At 45.3% G+C, this 18,091-nt stretch overlaps 10 non-coding genes across 10 annotated transcripts; 4 read left to right on the forward strand and 6 right to left on the reverse strand.

Moving 5' to 3' along the window:
* Window positions 1–408: 408 nt before the first annotated feature.
* On the reverse strand, window positions 409–491 carry trnal-cag (transfer RNA leucine (anticodon CAG)). The gene has a single exon. It is a non-coding gene; the product is annotated as a tRNA-Leu (tRNA).
* A 2,224-nt stretch (window positions 492–2,715) lies between these two features.
* trnaq-cug (transfer RNA glutamine (anticodon CUG)) lies at window positions 2,716–2,787 on the forward strand. The gene has a single exon. It is a non-coding gene; the product is annotated as a tRNA-Gln (tRNA).
* Window positions 2,788–3,671: 884 nt separating this feature from the next.
* On the reverse strand, window positions 3,672–3,754 carry trnal-cag (transfer RNA leucine (anticodon CAG)). The gene has a single exon. It is a non-coding gene; the product is annotated as a tRNA-Leu (tRNA).
* A 2,224-nt stretch (window positions 3,755–5,978) lies between these two features.
* Window positions 5,979–6,050, forward strand: trnaq-cug (transfer RNA glutamine (anticodon CUG)). The gene has a single exon. It is a non-coding gene; the product is annotated as a tRNA-Gln (tRNA).
* Window positions 6,051–6,934: 884 nt separating this feature from the next.
* On the reverse strand, window positions 6,935–7,017 carry trnal-cag (transfer RNA leucine (anticodon CAG)). Its single transcript has one exon. It is a non-coding gene; the product is annotated as a tRNA-Leu (tRNA).
* Window positions 7,018–9,241: 2,224 nt separating this feature from the next.
* Window positions 9,242–9,313, forward strand: trnaq-cug (transfer RNA glutamine (anticodon CUG)). Its single transcript has one exon. It is a non-coding gene; the product is annotated as a tRNA-Gln (tRNA).
* Window positions 9,314–10,197: 884 nt separating this feature from the next.
* trnal-cag (transfer RNA leucine (anticodon CAG)) lies at window positions 10,198–10,280 on the reverse strand. Its single transcript has one exon. It is a non-coding gene; the product is annotated as a tRNA-Leu (tRNA).
* Window positions 10,281–13,460: 3,180 nt separating this feature from the next.
* On the reverse strand, window positions 13,461–13,543 carry trnal-cag (transfer RNA leucine (anticodon CAG)). The gene has a single exon. It is a non-coding gene; the product is annotated as a tRNA-Leu (tRNA).
* A 2,221-nt stretch (window positions 13,544–15,764) lies between these two features.
* Window positions 15,765–15,836, forward strand: trnaq-cug (transfer RNA glutamine (anticodon CUG)). The gene has a single exon. It is a non-coding gene; the product is annotated as a tRNA-Gln (tRNA).
* Window positions 15,837–16,720: 884 nt separating this feature from the next.
* On the reverse strand, window positions 16,721–16,803 carry trnal-cag (transfer RNA leucine (anticodon CAG)). The gene has a single exon. It is a non-coding gene; the product is annotated as a tRNA-Leu (tRNA).
* Window positions 16,804–18,091: the final 1,288 nt, after the last annotated feature.

Below are 18,091 nucleotides of genomic sequence, written 5' to 3' on the forward strand. Positions count from 1 at the left end.
CCCAGTATTGATCACGGCGTTACAGTGGCTCGCGCACATTAAACACCGGGAGACGGGATGTATTATTGCAGACAGTCATCCACACATTCACAGTAATAAACTCACACAGACCAGAGGTCTGCTACAGTCAGCTACACTAATCTTCTATTTATTGTCATGCTATGCGCCCTCTTCCCTGAACATTATCAGCTTGTTAGGCCAGGTAACCACGACTGTGCGCACAATTTACAATACAATTGCATGTCAACCTTTTGTGTGTGACGTGCGCTGCGTAGGAGGGCCGTATGAGGAGTTCTGCACACACGTCTCGCAGAGTATGGAGTATGGAAGAGCCTGAAGTCACACATTTTTTTTCAGATATCATGTTACATGGATCTAAATATACAGAAGTCACTGAAAAATTAACACTGTCAGAAGTGGGATTCGAACCCACGCCTCCAGAGGAGACTGCGACCTGAACGCAGCGCCTTAGACCGCTCGGCCATCCTGACTGTGAACCTCACATTTTTCGTTAAAGCACCACCAACATCCACTAGGGGTCAGCCAAGAGCAGTAACGAGGCCACAGGAGCCTGTTGAGTCCATCGTGAAAACTGAAAAATCACACACAGCACAGAAAGACAACACAGAACAGCTTCATATACGATATCAAACTGATACGCAAACAATATATAAAACTGCTGTCAGAAGTGGGATTCGAAAAACGCAGGGGCTGTTTTTTCACCTCTTGCACTAGCAGGCTGTAACCACCAGATGGCAGTAAGAGCCTTGCATCATAGACAATATTTTGCTAGTTTTTATTTAGTAAACAATATTTAGCTTTTCTGAGACTAATCCCGATGGACTGTGAATAGCCTGATCCAGATTATATGTTAATTGATGCAATCATCGCGGGTGTGAACAAAAAAGGGTACAAGAAAGGCTGCTGGATAGAGGTAAGGAACTGACACTACCAAAAGCTATTGAAATTTCCCAGCAGTTTGAAATGTCACAAAAACAAATGAAAATTGTCAGAGAAGAAGAAGCAAAAGTGTCAGTAGTGACTGTGAAACCCAAACATGCAACACACAATAAGAATGCACAATGCACAAAGGATAACCAAAACCCACACACACGAAACAAAATCCAGACAACAAGCAGAGAAGCTGCAAAAGCTGCGGAAAAGATGCAGAGCATAAATGGAGCAAAGGAAAGTGTCCAGAAAAGGGATCAGTGTGTTCATACTGCCATAAACCGAATCACTGGGTAGCTGTGTGTCGCAAGCGTGCTGTCAACACAGTGGATATTGAACCAGAGCAGGATTCTTCAGAGGAGCAGATACTGAATATCAACCTAACACAAGATGAGAGATCTGAGGACGACAAATGGATGGTGAACCTGGATATCCTGTCACAAGAAGTGTTATTCAGGATTGATACGGGCACCAAGTGCAACACCCTAACATTGGACAGGTATCAGTTACTCATGCATGAAGGTGAGCTCAAACGTTCCAGTACTGTCCTACGCTCATACTCAAATCACAAGTTGAGGCCTGTTGCTGCAGTTGATCTCCTGACAAAATACAAAATGCGAGAAGTGAGTGCAGAGTTTGAAATTGTAGACATTGCTCAGGAAAATGTGCTCAGTGGTGTTACAGCAGAGGCTCTGGACCTGTTTGTTCGTCTTCACTCTGTACAAAAACTGTTGACAAAATGCACAACTCTAATGCCTCTACCCCAGCACAGAGTGTATCTTCAGGTCTGATTGAGTTTCCAGAGCTGACACGCACCACCGGAACACTGCCAGGTACATACACCATCAAGATTGATCCGGATGCCAGAAGTGTGGTCCATCCTGTCCGTCGCCAACCCGCTGCACTTAAAGCAAAAATTATAGAGAAGCTGCATGAGATGGTGGAAGATGGCCACATTACAAAAGTTGACCAACCTCCTGGGTGGGTGAGTTCAATGGTGGCCGCAGTTTGCAATGGCAAGATAAGAATCTGCATTGATCCAAGTGACTTAAATAAGGTCATAAAGAGAGGGCACCACCCAATGCGCACCGTAGAAGAAGTTGTGTCAGCAATGCCTGGTGCTAAAGTGTTTTCTGTTCTAAATGCCAAATCAGGATTTCTCCAGATAAAACTGGATGAGGCTTCGTCCCTCCTCACGACCTTCAACACAACAATTGGAAGATACAGATGGCCGAGACTCCCTTTTGGACTTAAATGTGCCCCTGAAATCTTTCAGCGCATCATGGATGAGATGCTTGAAGGTGTCACTGGAACCATAAGTGTCATGGATGACATCCTTGTTGCAGCCCCCCTCAGTGGAGGAGCATGATGCAATACTGCGCAAAGTAGTTGAGAGAGCAACAAGCTACAACCTCAAGCTCAACTTCAACAAGTGTCACATCCGCCAACTGCTGTCGACCCCAATGCGCATCCAGAGAATGCGTCTCCGCCTGCAGTGGTATGACCTGACTGTTAAAGGTAGGGTAGGAGATTTAGAAAACTCTGAAGACGAGCTGCAGTCTGTGACTTCGGCCATCATGCACGTACCTCTCTGGTGCGCGCAGAGCAGGAAGAGAGCAGCCAACCAGCCAACTCTCCGCGCAGTGGCGCTTCGCAGGATTGGCTGATGTAAAACAACAAAAAACAAATAATAAAACACAATGTTTAATATTTGGTTGGCGTGAGTTGGGAGAATCTGGCTGGTACCTATCACTTGTATGTCATGGTTCCATGGTGTAATGGTTAGCACTCTGGACTCTGAATCCAGTGATCTGAGTTCAAATCTCGGTGGGACCTGATTTATGAGGAATTTTTTTCCAAAAAATAATCAGGCGTCAAAGCATATGGACAATGGGCCAATGATGATGATAATTAACTCTAAGTACAGTTGAGCTATATGCTCTGTTGTAAAGCTGGATCCATACTCTGTGAGAACAGAGAACTCCCTTCCCCCTGCCGACATTACGCCTACAAAATGACGTCATTTTTAATCTCAGACTGCCCATTGTGCAGCACTCTCGTACACATGGCCCGGGCAGAACTTTTTCTCTCAAGGCTGTGCGTCAACCATGCTGTGATTGGTCGGAATTTATTGTGGGCGTGATGAATGTGGAGAAGCGCAAGAGCTTCTTCAGGTGCAGAACACACAGACAGAAGAAGGAAGTACAACGACGATGGACAGTTTAGATGAGCAGCTGGCAAACAACTCCTGGAAGGAGAAACACGGCACACAGAGGAGAGTGTCTATCCAAAAGGTGGCGATAAAAATTAATCCCAGTATTGATCACGGCGTTACAGTGGCTCGCGCACATTAAACACCGGGAGACGGGATGTATTATTGCAGACAGTCATCCACACATTCACAGTAATAAACTCACACAGACCAGAGGTCTGCTACAGTCAGCTACACTAATCTTCTATTTATTGTCATGCTATGCGCCCTCTTCCCTGAACATTATCAGCTTGTTAGGCCAGGTAACCACGACTGTGCGCACAATTTACAATACAATTGCATGTCAACCTTTTGTGTGTGACGTGCGCTGCGTAGGAGGGCCGTATGAGGAGTTCTGCACACACGTCTCGCAGAGTATGGAGTATGGAAGAGCCTGAAGTCACACATTTTTTTTCAGATATCATGTTACATGGATCTAAATATACAGAAGTCACTGAAAAATTAACACTGTCAGAAGTGGGATTCGAACCCACGCCTCCAGAGGAGACTGCGACCTGAACGCAGCGCCTTAGACCGCTCGGCCATCCTGACTGTGAACCTCACATTTTTCGTTAAAGCACCACCAACATCCACTAGGGGTCAGCCAAGAGCAGTAACGAGGCCACAGGAGCCTGTTGAGTCCATCGTGAAAACTGAAAAATCACACACAGCACAGAAAGACAACACAGAACAGCTTCATATACGATATCAAACTGATACGCAAACAATATATAAAACTGCTGTCAGAAGTGGGATTCGAAAAACGCAGGGGCTGTTTTTTCACCTCTTGCACTAGCAGGCTGTAACCACCAGATGGCAGTAAGAGCCTTGCATCATAGACAATATTTTGCTAGTTTTTATTTAGTAAACAATATTTAGCTTTTCTGAGACTAATCCCGATGGACTGTGAATAGCCTGATCCAGATTATATGTTAATTGATGCAATCATCGCGGGTGTGAACAAAAAAGGGTACAAGAAAGGCTGCTGGATAGAGGTAAGGAACTGACACTACCAAAAGCTATTGAAATTTCCCAGCAGTTTGAAATGTCACAAAAACAAATGAAAATTGTCAGAAAAGAAGAAGCAAAAGTGTCAGTAGTGACTGTGAAACCCAAACATGCAACACACAATAAGAATGCACAATGCACAAAGGATAACCAAAACCCACACACACGAAACAAAATCCAGACAACAAGCAGAGAAGCTGCAAAAGCTGCGGAAAAGATGCAGAGCATAAATGGAGCAAAGGAAAGTGTCCAGAAAAGGGATCAGTGTGTTCATACTGCCATAAACCGAATCACTGGGTAGCTGTGTGTCGCAAGCGTGCTGTCAACACAGTGGATATTGAACCGGAGCAGGATTCTTCAGAGGAGCAGATACTGAATATCAACCTAACACAAGATGAGAGATCTGAGGACGACAAATGGATGGTGAACCTGGATATCCTGTCACAAGAAGTGTTATTCAGGATTGATACGGGCACCAAGTGCAACACCCTAACATTGGACAGGTATCAGTTACTCATGCATGAAGGTGAGCTCAAACGTTCCAGTACTGTCCTACGCTCATACTCAAATCACAAGTTGAGGCCTGTTGCTGCAGTTGATCTCCTGACAAAATACAAAATGCGAGAAGTGAGTGCAGAGTTTGAAATTGTAGACATTGCTCAGGAAAATGTGCTCAGTGGTGTTACAGCAGAGGCTCTGGACCTGTTTGTTCGTCTTCACTCTGTACAAAAACTGTTGACAAAATGCACAACTCTAATGCCTCTACCCCAGCACAGAGTGTATCTTCAGGTCTGATTGAGTTTCCAGAGCTGACACGCACCACCGGAACACTGCCAGGTACATACACCATCAAGATTGATCCGGATGCCAGAAGTGTGGTCCATCCTGTCCGTCGCCAACCCGCTGCACTTAAAGCAAAAATTATAGAGAAGCTGCATGAGATGGTGGAAGATGGCCACATTACAAAAGTTGACCAACCTCCTGGGTGGGTGAGTTCAATGGTGGCCGCAGTTTGCAATGGCAAGATAAGAATCTGCATTGATCCAAGTGACTTAAATAAGGTCATAAAGAGAGGGCACCACCCAATGCGCACCGTAGAAGAAGTTGTGTCAGCAATGCCTGGTGCTAAAGTGTTTTCTGTTCTAAATGCCAAATCAGGATTTCTCCAGATAAAACTGGATGAGGCTTCGTCCCTCCTCACGACCTTCAACACAACAATTGGAAGATACAGATGGCCGAGACTCCCTTTTGGACTTAAATGTGCCCCTGAAATCTTTCAGCGCATCATGGATGAGATGCTTGAAGGTGTCACTGGAACCATAAGTGTCATGGATGACATCCTTGTTGCAGCCCCCCTCAGTGGAGGAGCATGATGCAATACTGCGCAAAGTAGTTGAGAGAGCAACAAGCTACAACCTCAAGCTCAACTTCAACAAGTGTCACATCCGCCAACTGCTGTCGACCCCAATGCGCATCCAGAGAATGCGTCTCCGCCTGCAGTGGTATGACCTGACTGTTAAAGGTAGGGTAGGAGATTTAGAAAACTCTGAAGACGAGCTGCAGTCTGTGACTTCGGCCATCATGCACGTACCTCTCTGGTGCGCGCAGAGCAGGAAGAGAGCAGCCAACCAGCCAACTCTCCGCGCAGTGGCGCTTCGCAGGATTGGCTGATGTAAAACAACAAAAAACAAATAATAAAACACAATGTTTAATATTTGGTTGGCGTGAGTTGGGAGAATCTGGCTGGTACCTATCACTTGTATGTCATGGTTCCATGGTGTAATGGTTAGCACTCTGGACTCTGAATCCAGTGATCTGAGTTCAAATCTCGGTGGGACCTGATTTATGAGGAATTTTTTTCCAAAAAATAATCAGGCGTCAAAGCATATGGACAATGGGCCAATGATGATGATAATTAACTCTAAGTACAGTTGAGCTATATGCTCTGTTGTAAAGCTGGATCCATACTCTGTGAGAACAGAGAACTCCCTTCCCCCTGCCGACATTACGCCTACAAAATGACGTCATTTTTAATCTCAGACTGCCCATTGTGCAGCACTCTCGTACACATGGCCCGGGCAGAACTTTTTCTCTCAAGGCTGTGCGTCAACCATGCTGTGATTGGTCGGAATTTATTGTGGGCGTGATGAATGTGGAGAAGCGCAAGAGCTTCTTCAGGTGCAGAACACACAGACAGAAGAAGGAAGTACAACGACGATGGACAGTTTAGATGAGCAGCTGGCAAACAACTCCTGGAAGGAGAAACACGGCACACAGAGGAGAGTGTCTATCCAAAAGGTGGCGATAAAAATTAATCCCAGTATTGATCACGGCGTTACAGTGGCTCGCGCACATTAAACACCGGGAGACGGGATGTATTATTGCAGACAGTCATCCACACATTCACAGTAATAAACTCACACAGACCAGAGGTCTGCTACAGTCAGCTACACTAATCTTCTATTTATTGTCATGCTATGCGCCCTCTTCCCTGAACATTATCAGCTTGTTAGGCCAGGTAACCACGACTGTGCGCACAATTTACAATACAATTGCATGTCAACCTTTTGTGTGTGACGTGCGCTGCGTAGGAGGGCCGTATGAGGAGTTCTGCACACACGTCTCGCAGAGTATGGAGTATGGAAGAGCCTGAAGTCACACATTTTTTTTCAGATATCATGTTACATGGATCTAAATATACAGAAGTCACTGAAAAATTAACACTGTCAGAAGTGGGATTCGAACCCACGCCTCCAGAGGAGACTGCGACCTGAACGCAGCGCCTTAGACCGCTCGGCCATCCTGACTGTGAACCTCACATTTTTCGTTAAAGCACCACCAACATCCACTAGGGGTCAGCCAAGAGCAGTAACGAGGCCACAGGAGCCTGTTGAGTCCATCGTGAAAACTGAAAAATCACACACAGCACAGAAAGACAACACAGAACAGCTTCATATACGATATCAAACTGATACGCAAACAATATATAAAACTGCTGTCAGAAGTGGGATTCGAAAAACGCAGGGGCTGTTTTTTCACCTCTTGCACTAGCAGGCTGTAACCACCAGATGGCAGTAAGAGCCTTGCATCATAGACAATATTTTGCTAGTTTTTATTTAGTAAACAATATTTAGCTTTTCTGAGACTAATCCCGATGGACTGTGAATAGCCTGATCCAGATTATATGTTAATTGATGCAATCATCGCGGGTGTGAACAAAAAAGGGTACAAGAAAGGCTGCTGGATAGAGGTAAGGAACTGACACTACCAAAAGCTATTGAAATTTCCCAGCAGTTTGAAATGTCACAAAAACAAATGAAAATTGTCAGAAAAGAAGAAGCAAAAGTGTCAGTAGTGACTGTGAAACCCAAACATGCAACACACAATAAGAATGCACAATGCACAAAGGATAACCAAAACCCACACACACGAAACAAAATCCAGACAACAAGCAGAGAAGCTGCAAAAGCTGCGGAAAAGATGCAGAGCATAAATGGAGCAAAGGAAAGTGTCCAGAAAAGGGATCAGTGTGTTCATACTGCCATAAACCGAATCACTGGGTAGCTGTGTGTCGCAAGCGTGCTGTCAACACAGTGGATATTGAACCGGAGCAGGATTCTTCAGAGGAGCAGATACTGAATATCAACCTAACACAAGATGAGAGATCTGAGGACGACAAATGGATGGTGAACCTGGATATCCTGTCACAAGAAGTGTTATTCAGGATTGATACGGGCACCAAGTGCAACACCCTAACATTGGACAGGTATCAGTTACTCATGCATGAAGGTGAGCTCAAACGTTCCAGTACTGTCCTACGCTCATACTCAAATCACAAGTTGAGGCCTGTTGCTGCAGTTGATCTCCTGACAAAATACAAAATGCGAGAAGTGAGTGCAGAGTTTGAAATTGTAGACATTGCTCAGGAAAATGTGCTCAGTGGTGTTACAGCAGAGGCTCTGGACCTGTTTGTTCGTCTTCACTCTGTACAAAAACTGTTGACAAAATGCACAACTCTAATGCCTCTACCCCAGCACAGAGTGTATCTTCAGGTCTGATTGAGTTTCCAGAGCTGACACGCACCACCGGAACACTGCCAGGTACATACACCATCAAGATTGATCCGGATGCCAGAAGTGTGGTCCATCCTGTCCGTCGCCAACCCGCTGCACTTAAAGCAAAAATTATAGAGAAGCTGCATGAGATGGTGGAAGATGGCCACATTACAAAAGTTGACCAACCTCCTGGGTGGGTGAGTTCAATGGTGGCCGCAGTTTGCAATGGCAAGATAAGAATCTGCATTGATCCAAGTGACTTAAATAAGGTCATAAAGAGAGGGCACCACCCAATGCGCACCGTAGAAGAAGTTGTGTCAGCAATGCCTGGTGCTAAAGTGTTTTCTGTTCTAAATGCCAAATCAGGATTTCTCCAGATAAAACTGGATGAGGCTTCGTCCCTCCTCACGACCTTCAACACAACAATTGGAAGATACAGATGGCCGAGACTCCCTTTTGGACTTAAATGTGCCCCTGAAATCTTTCAGCGCATCATGGATGAGATGCTTGAAGGTGTCACTGGAACCATAAGTGTCATGGATGACATCCTTGTTGCAGCCCCCCTCAGTGGAGGAGCATGATGCAATACTGCGCAAAGTAGTTGAGAGAGCAACAAGCTACAACCTCAAGCTCAACTTCAACAAGTGTCACATCCGCCAACTGCTGTCGACCCCAATGCGCATCCAGAGAATGCGTCTCCGCCTGCAGTGGTATGACCTGACTGTTAAAGGTAGGGTAGGAGATTTAGAAAACTCTGAAGACGAGCTGCAGTCTGTGACTTCGGCCATCATGCACGTACCTCTCTGGTGCGCGCAGAGCAGGAAGAGAGCAGCCAACCAGCCAACTCTCCGCGCAGTGGCGCTTCGCAGGATTGGCTGATGTAAAACAACAAAAAACAAATAATAAAACACAATGTTTAATATTTGGTTGGCGTGAGTTGGGAGAATCTGGCTGGTACCTATCACTTGTATGTCATGGTTCCATGGTGTAATGGTTAGCACTCTGGACTCTGAATCCAGTGATCTGAGTTCAAATCTCGGTGGGACCTGATTTATGAGGAATTTTTTTCCAAAAAATAATCAGGCGTCAAAGCATATGGACAATGGGCCAATGATGATGATAATTAACTCTAAGTACAGTTGAGCTATATGCTCTGTTGTAAAGCTGGATCCATACTCTGTGAGAACAGAGAACTCCCTTCCCCCTGCCGACATTACGCCTACAAAATGACGTCATTTTTAATCTCAGACTGCCCATTGTGCAGCACTCTCGTACACATGGCCCGGGCAGAACTTTTTCTCTCAAGGCTGTGCGTCAACCATGCTGTGATTGGTCGGAATTTATTGTGGGCGTGATGAATGTGGAGAAGCGCAAGAGCTTCTTCAGGTGCAGAACACACAGACAGAAGAAGGAAGTACAACGACGATGGACAGTTTAGATGAGCAGCTGGCAAACAACTCCTGGAAGGAGAAACACGGCACACAGAGGAGAGTGTCTATCCAAAAGGTGGCGATAAAAATTAATCCCAGTATTGATCACGGCGTTACAGTGGCTCGCGCACATTAAACACCGGGAGACGGGATGTATTATTGCAGACAGTCATCCACACATTCACAGTAATAAACTCACACAGACCAGAGGTCTGCTACAGTCAGCTACACTAATCTTCTATTTATTGTCATGCTATGCGCCCTCTTCCCTGAACATTATCAGCTTGTTAGGCCAGGTAACCACGACTGTGCGCACAATTTACAATACAATTGCATGTCAACCTTTTGTGTGTGACGTGCGCTGCGTAGGAGGGCCGTATGAGGAGTTCTGCACACACGTCTCGCAGAGTATGGAGTATGGAAGAGCCTGAAGTCACACATTTTTTTTCAGATATCATGTTACATGGATCTAAATATACAGAAGTCACTGAAAAATTAACACTGTCAGAAGTGGGATTCGAACCCACGCCTCCAGAGGAGACTGCGACCTGAACGCAGCGCCTTAGACCGCTCGGCCATCCTGACTGTGAACCTCACATTTTTCGTTAAAGCACCACCAACATCCACTAGGGGTCAGCCAAGAGCAGTAACGAGGCCACAGGAGCCTGTTGAGTCCATCGTGAAAACTGAAAAATCACACACAGCACAGAAAGACAACACAGAACAGCTTCATATACGATATCAAACTGATACGCAAACAATATATAAAACTGCTGTCAGAAGTGGGATTCGAAAAACGCAGGGGCTGTTTTTTCACCTCTTGCACTAGCAGGCTGTAACCACCAGATGGCAGTAAGAGCCTTGCATCATAGACAATATTTTGCTAGTTTTTATTTAGTAAACAATATTTAGCTTTTCTGAGACTAATCCCGATGGACTGTGAATAGCCTGATCCAGATTATATGTTAATTGATGCAATCATCGCGGGTGTGAACAAAAAAGGGTACAAGAAAGGCTGCTGGATAGAGGTAAGGAACTGACACTACCAAAAGCTATTGAAATTTCCCAGCAGTTTGAAATGTCACAAAAACAAATGAAAATTGTCAGAAAAGAAGAAGCAAAAGTGTCAGTAGTGACTGTGAAACCCAAACATGCAACACACAATAAGAATGCACAATGCACAAAGGATAACCAAAACCCACACACACGAAACAAAATCCAGACAACAAGCAGAGAAGCTGCAAAAGCTGCGGAAAAGATGCAGAGCATAAATGGAGCAAAGGAAAGTGTCCAGAAAAGGGATCAGTGTGTTCATACTGCCATAAACCGAATCACTGGGTAGCTGTGTGTCGCAAGCGTGCTGTCAACACAGTGGATATTGAACCGGAGCAGGATTCTTCAGAGGAGCAGATACTGAATATCAACCTAACACAAGATGAGAGATCTGAGGACGACAAATGGATGGTGAACCTGGATATCCTGTCACAAGAAGTGTTATTCAGGATTGATACGGGCACCAAGTGCAACACCCTAACATTGGACAGGTATCAGTTACTCATGCATGAAGGTGAGCTCAAACGTTCCAGTACTGTCCTACGCTCATACTCAAATCACAAGTTGAGGCCTGTTGCTGCAGTTGATCTCCTGACAAAATACAAAATGCGAGAAGTGAGTGCAGAGTTTGAAATTGTAGACATTGCTCAGGAAAATGTGCTCAGTGGTGTTACAGCAGAGGCTCTGGACCTGTTTGTTCGTCTTCACTCTGTACAAAAACTGTTGACAAAATGCACAACTCTAATGCCTCTACCCCAGCACAGAGTGTATCTTCAGGTCTGATTGAGTTTCCAGAGCTGACACGCACCACCGGAACACTGCCAGGTACATACACCATCAAGATTGATCCGGATGCCAGAAGTGTGGTCCATCCTGTCCGTCGCCAACCCGCTGCACTTAAAGCAAAAATTATAGAGAAGCTGCATGAGATGGTGGAAGATGGCCACATTACAAAAGTTGACCAACCTCCTGGGTGGGTGAGTTCAATGGTGGCCGCAGTTTGCAATGGCAAGATAAGAATCTGCATTGATCCAAGTGACTTAAATAAGGTCATAAAGAGAGGGCACCACCCAATGCGCACCGTAGAAGAAGTTGTGTCAGCAATGCCTGGTGCTAAAGTGTTTTCTGTTCTAAATGCCAAATCAGGATTTCTCCAGATAAAACTGGATGAGGCTTCGTCCCTCCTCACGACCTTCAACACAACAATTGGAAGATACAGATGGCCGAGACTCCCTTTTGGACTTAAATGTGCCCCTGAAATCTTTCAGCGCATCATGGATGAGATGCTTGAAGGTGTCACTGGAACCATAAGTGTCATGGATGACATCCTTGTTGCAGCCCCCCTCAGTGGAGGAGCATGATGCAATACTGCGCAAAGTAGTTGAGAGAGCAACAAGCTACAACCTCAAGCTCAACTTCAACAAGTGTCACATCCGCCAACTGCTGTCGACCCCAATGCGCATCCAGAGAATGCGTCTCCGCCTGCAGTGGTATGACCTGACTGTTAAAGGTAGGGTAGGAGATTTAGAAAACTCTGAAGACGAGCTGCAGTCTGTGACTTCGGCCATCATGCACGTACCTCTCTGGTGCGCGCAGAGCAGGAAGAGAGCAGCCAACCAGCCAACTCTCCGCGCAGTGGCGCTTCGCAGGATTGGCTGATGTAAAACAACAAAAAACAAATAATAAAACACAATGTTTAATATTTGGTTGGCGTGAGTTGGGAGAATCTGGCTGGTACCTATCACTTGTATGTCATGGTTCCATGGTGTAATGGTTAGCACTCTGGACTCTGAATCCAGTGATCCGAGTTCAAATCTCAGTGGGACCTGCTTTATGAGTAATTTTTTTCCAAAAAATAATCAGGCGTCAAAGCATATGGACAATGGGCCAATGATGATGATAATTAACTCTAAGTACAGTTGAGCTATATGCTCTGTTGTAAAGCTGGATCCATACTCTGTGAGAACAGAGAACTCCCTTCCCCCTGCCGACATTACACCTACAAAATGACGTCATTTTTAATCTCAGACTGCCCATTGTGCAGCACTCTCGTACACATGGCCCGGGCAGAACTTTTTCTCTCAAGGCTGTGCGTCAACCATGCTGTGATTGGTCGGAATTTATTGTGGGCGTGATGAATGTGGAGAAGCGCAAGAGCTTCTTCAGGTGCAGAACACACAGACAGAAGAAGGAAGTACAACGACGATGGACAGTTTAGATGAGCAGCTGGCAAACAACTCCTGGAAGGAGAAACACGGCACACAGAGGAGAGTGTCTATCCAAAAGGTGGCGATAAAAATTAATCCCAGTATTGATCACGGCGTTACAGTGGCTCGCGCACATTAAACACCGGGAGACGGGATGTATTATTGCAGACAGTCATCCACACATTCACAGTAATAAACTCACACAGACCAGAGGTCTGCTACAGTCAGCTACACTAATCTTCTATTTATTGTCATGCTATGCGCCCTCTTCCCTGAACATTATCAGCTTGTTAGGCCAGGTAACCACGACTGTGCGCACAATTTACAATACAATTGCATGTCAACCTTTTGTGTGTGACGTGCGCTGCGTAGGAGGGCCGTATGAGGAGTTCTGCACACACGTCTCGCAGAGTATGGAGTATGGAAGAGCCTGAAGTCACACATTTTTTTTCAGATATCATGTTACATGGATCTAAATATACAGAAGTCACTGAAAAATTAACACTGTCAGAAGTGGGATTCGAACCCACGCCTCCAGAGGAGACTGCGACCTGAACGCAGCGCCTTAGACCGCTCGGCCATCCTGACTGTGAACCTCACATTTTTCGTTAAAGCACCACCAACATCCACTAGGGGTCAGCCAAGAGCAGTAACGAGGCCACAGGAGCCTGTTGAGTCCATCGTGAAAACTGAAAAATCACACACAGCACAGAAAGACAACACAGAACAGCTTCATATACGATATCAAACTGATACGCAAACAATATATAAAACTGCTGTCAGAAGTGGGATTCGAAAAACGCAGGGGCTGTTTTTTCACCTCTTGCACTAGCAGGCTGTAACCACCAGATGGCAGTAAGAGCCTTGCATCATAGACAATATTTTGCTAGTTTTTATTTAGTAAACAATATTTAGCTTTTCTGAGACTAATCCCGATGGACTGTGAATAGCCTGATCCAGATTATATGTTAATTGATGCAATCATCGCGGGTGTGAACAAAAAAGGGTACAAGAAAGGCTGCTGGATAGAGGTAAGGAACTGACACTACCAAAAGCTATTGAAATTTCCCAGCAGTTTGAAATGTCACAAAAACAAATGAAAATTGTCAGAGAAGAAGAAGCAAAAGTGTCAGTAGTGACTGTGAAACCCAAACATGCAACACACAATAAGAATGCACAATGCACAAAGGATAACCAAAACCCACACACACGAAACAAAATTCAGACAACAAGCAGAGAAGCTGCAAAAGCTGCGGAAAAGATGCAGAGCATAAATGGAGCAAAGGAAAGTGTCCAGAAAAGGGATCAGTGTGTTCATACTGCCATAAACCGAATCACTGGGTAGCTGTCTGTCGCAAGCGTGCTGTCAACACAGTGGATATTGAACCGGAGCAGGATTCTTCAGAGGAGCAGATACTGAATATCAACCTAACACAAGATGAGAGATCTGAGGACGACAAATGGATGGTGAACCTGGATATCCTGTCACAAGAAGTGTTATTCAGGATTGATACGGGCACCAAGTGCAACACCCTAACATTGGACAGGTATCAGTTACTCATGCATGAAGGTGAGCTCAAACGTTCCAGTACTGTCCTACGCTCATACTCAAATCACAAGTTGAGGCCTGTTGCTGCAGTTGATCTCCTGACAAAATACAAAATGCGAGAAGTGAGTGCAGAGTTTGAAATTGTAGACATTGCTCAGGAAAATGTGCTCAGTGGTGTTACAGCAGAGGCTCTGGACCTGTTTGTTCGTCTTCACTCTGTACAAAAACTGTTGACAAAATGCACAACTCTAATGCCTCTACCCCAGCACAGAGTGTATCTTCAGGTCTGATTGAGTTTCCAGAGCTGACACGCACCACCGGAACACTGCCAGGTACATACACCATCAAGATTGATCCGGATGCCAGAAGTGTGGTCCATCCTGTCCGTCGCCAACCCGCTGCACTTAAAGCAAAAATTATAGAGAAGCTGCATGAGATGGTGGAAGATGGCCACATTACAAAAGTTGACCAACCTCCTGGGTGGGTGAGTTCAATGGTGGCCGCAGTTTGCAATGGCAAGATAAGAATCTGCATTGATCCAAGTGACTTAAATAAGGTCATAAAGAGAGGGCACCACCCAATGCGCACCGTAGAAGTTGTGTCAGCAATGCCTGGTGCTAAAGTGTTTTCTGTTCTAAATGCCAAATCAGGATTTCTCCAGATAAAACTGGATGAGGCTTCGTCCCTCCTCACGACCTTCAACACAACAATTGGAAGATACAGATGGCCGAGACTCCCTTTTGGACTTAAATGTGCCCCTGAAATCTTTCAGCGCATCATGGATGAGATGCTTGAAGGTGTCACTGGAACCATAAGTGTCATGGATGACATCCTTGTTGCAGCCCCCCTCAGTGGAGGAGCATGATGCAATACTGCGCAAAGTAGTTGAGAGAGCAACAAGCTACAACCTCAAGCTCAACTTCAACAAGTGTCACATCCGCCAACTGCTGTCGACCCCAATGCGCATCCAGAGAATGCGTCTCCGCCTGCAGTGGTATGACCTGACTGTTAAAGGTAGGGTAGGAGATTTAGAAAACTCTGAAGACGAGCTGCAGTCTGTGACTTCGGCCATCATGCACGTACCTCTCTGGTGCGCGCAGAGCAGGAAGAGAGCAGCCAACCAGCCAACTCTCCGCGCAGTGGCGCTTCGCAGGATTGGCTGATGTAAAACAACAAAAAACAAATAATAAAACACAATGTTTAATATTTGGTTGGCGTGAGTTGGGAGAATCTGGCTGGTACCTATCTCTTGTATGTCATGGTTCCATGGTGTAATGGTTAGCACTCTGGACTCTGAATCCAGTGATCCGAGTTCAAATCTCGGTGGGACCTGCTTTATGAGTAATTTTTTTCCAAAAAATAATCAGGCGTCAAAGCATATGGACAATGGGCCAATGATGATGATAATTAACTCTAAGTACAGTTGAGCTATATGCTCTGTTGTAAAGCTGGATCCATACTCTGTGAGAACAGAGAACTCCCTTCCCCCTGCCGACATTACGCCTACAAAATGACGTCATTTTTAATCTCAGACTGCCCATTGTGCAGCACTCTCGTACACATGGCCCGGGCAGAACTTTTTCTCTCAAGGCTGTGCGTCAACCATGCTGTGATTGGTCGGAATTTATTGTGGGCGTGATGAATGTGGAGACGCGCAAGAGCTTCTTCAGGTGCAGAACACACAGACAGAAGAAGGAAGTACAACGACGATGGACAGTTTAGATGAGCAGCTGGCAAACAACTCCTGGAAGGAGAAACACGGCACACAGAGGAGAGTGTCTATCCAAAAGGTGGCGATAAAAATTAATCCCAGTATTGATCACGGCGTTACAGTGGCTCGCGCACATTAAACACCGGGAGACGGGATGTATTATTGCAGACAGTCATCCACACATTCACAGTAATAAACTCACACAGACCAGAGGTCTGCTACAGTCAGCTACACTAATCTTCTATTTATTGTCATGCTATGCGCCCTCTTCCCTGAACATTATCAGCTTGTTAGGCCAGGTAACCACGACTGTGCGCACAATTTACAATACAATTGCATGTCAACCTTTTGTGTGTGACGTGCGCTGCGTAGGAGGGCCGTATGAGGAGTTCTGCACACACGTCTCGCAGAGTATGGAGTATGGAAGAGCCTGAAGTCACACATTTTTTTTCAGATATCATGTTACATGGATCTAAATATACAGAAGTCACTGAAAAATTAACACTGTCAGAAGTGGGATTCGAACCCACGCCTCCAGAGGAGACTGCGACCTGAACGCAGCGCCTTAGACCGCTCGGCCATCCTGACTGTGAACCTCGCATTTTTCGTTAAAGCACCACCAACATCCACTAGGGGTCAGCCAAGAGCAGTAACGAGGCCACAGGAGCCTGTTGAGTCCATCGTGAAAACTGAAAAATCACACACAGCACAGAAAGACAACACAGAACAGCTTCATATACGATATCAAACTGATACGCAAACAATATATAAAACTGCTGTCAGAAGTGGGATTCGAAAAACGCAGGGGCTGTTTTTTCACCTCTTGCACTAGCAGGCTGTAACCACCAGATGGCAGTAAGAGCCTTGCATCATAGACAATATTTTGCTAGTTTTTATTTAGTAAACAATATTTAGCTTTTCTGAGACTAATCCCGATGGACTGTGAATAGCCTGATCCAGATTATATGTTAATTGATGCAATCATCGCGGGTGTGAACAAAAAAGGGTACAAGAAAGGCTGCTGGATAGAGGTAAGGAACTGACACTACCAAAAGCTATTGAAATTTCCCAGCAGTTTGAAATGTCACAAAAACAAATGAAAATTGTCAGAGAAGAAGAAGCAAAAGTGTCAGTAGTGACTGTGAAACCCAAACATGCAACACACAATAAGAATGCACAATGCACAAAGGATAACCAAAACCCACACACACGAAACAAAATCCAGACAACAAGCAGAGAAGCTGCAAAAGCTGCGGAAAAGATGCAGAGCATAAATGGAGCAAAGGAAAGTGTCCAGAAAAGGGATCAGTGTGTTCATACTGCCATAAACCGAATCACTGGGTAGCTGTCTGTCGCAAGCGTGCTGTCAACACAGTGGATATTGAACCGGAGCAGGATTCTTCAGAGGAGCAGATACTGAATATCAACCTAACACAAGATGAGAGATCTGAGGACGACAAATGGATGGTGAACCTGGATATCCTGTCACAAGAAGTGTTATTCAGGATTGATACGGGCACCAAGTGCAACACCCTAACATTGGACAGGTATCAGTTACTCATGCATGAAGGTGAGCTCAAACGTTCCAGTACTGTCCTACGCTCATACTCAAATCACAAGTTGAGGCCTGTTGCTGCAGTTGATCTCCTGACAAAATACAAAATGCGAGAAGTGAGTGCAGAGTTTGAAATTGTAGACATTGCTCAGGAAAATGTGCTCAGTGGTGTTACAGCAGAGGCTCTGGACCTGTTTGTTCGTCTTCACTCTGTACAAAAACTGTTGACAAAATGCACAACTCTAATGCCTCTACCCCAGCACAGAGTGTATCTTCAGGTCTGATTGAGTTTCCAGAGCTGACACGCACCACCGGAACACT

Source organism: Parambassis ranga, chromosome 2, assembly GCF_900634625.1.
Source record: "Parambassis ranga chromosome 2, fParRan2.1, whole genome shotgun sequence".
In the NCBI taxonomy this organism is placed as follows: domain Eukaryota; kingdom Metazoa; phylum Chordata; class Actinopteri; family Ambassidae; genus Parambassis; species Parambassis ranga.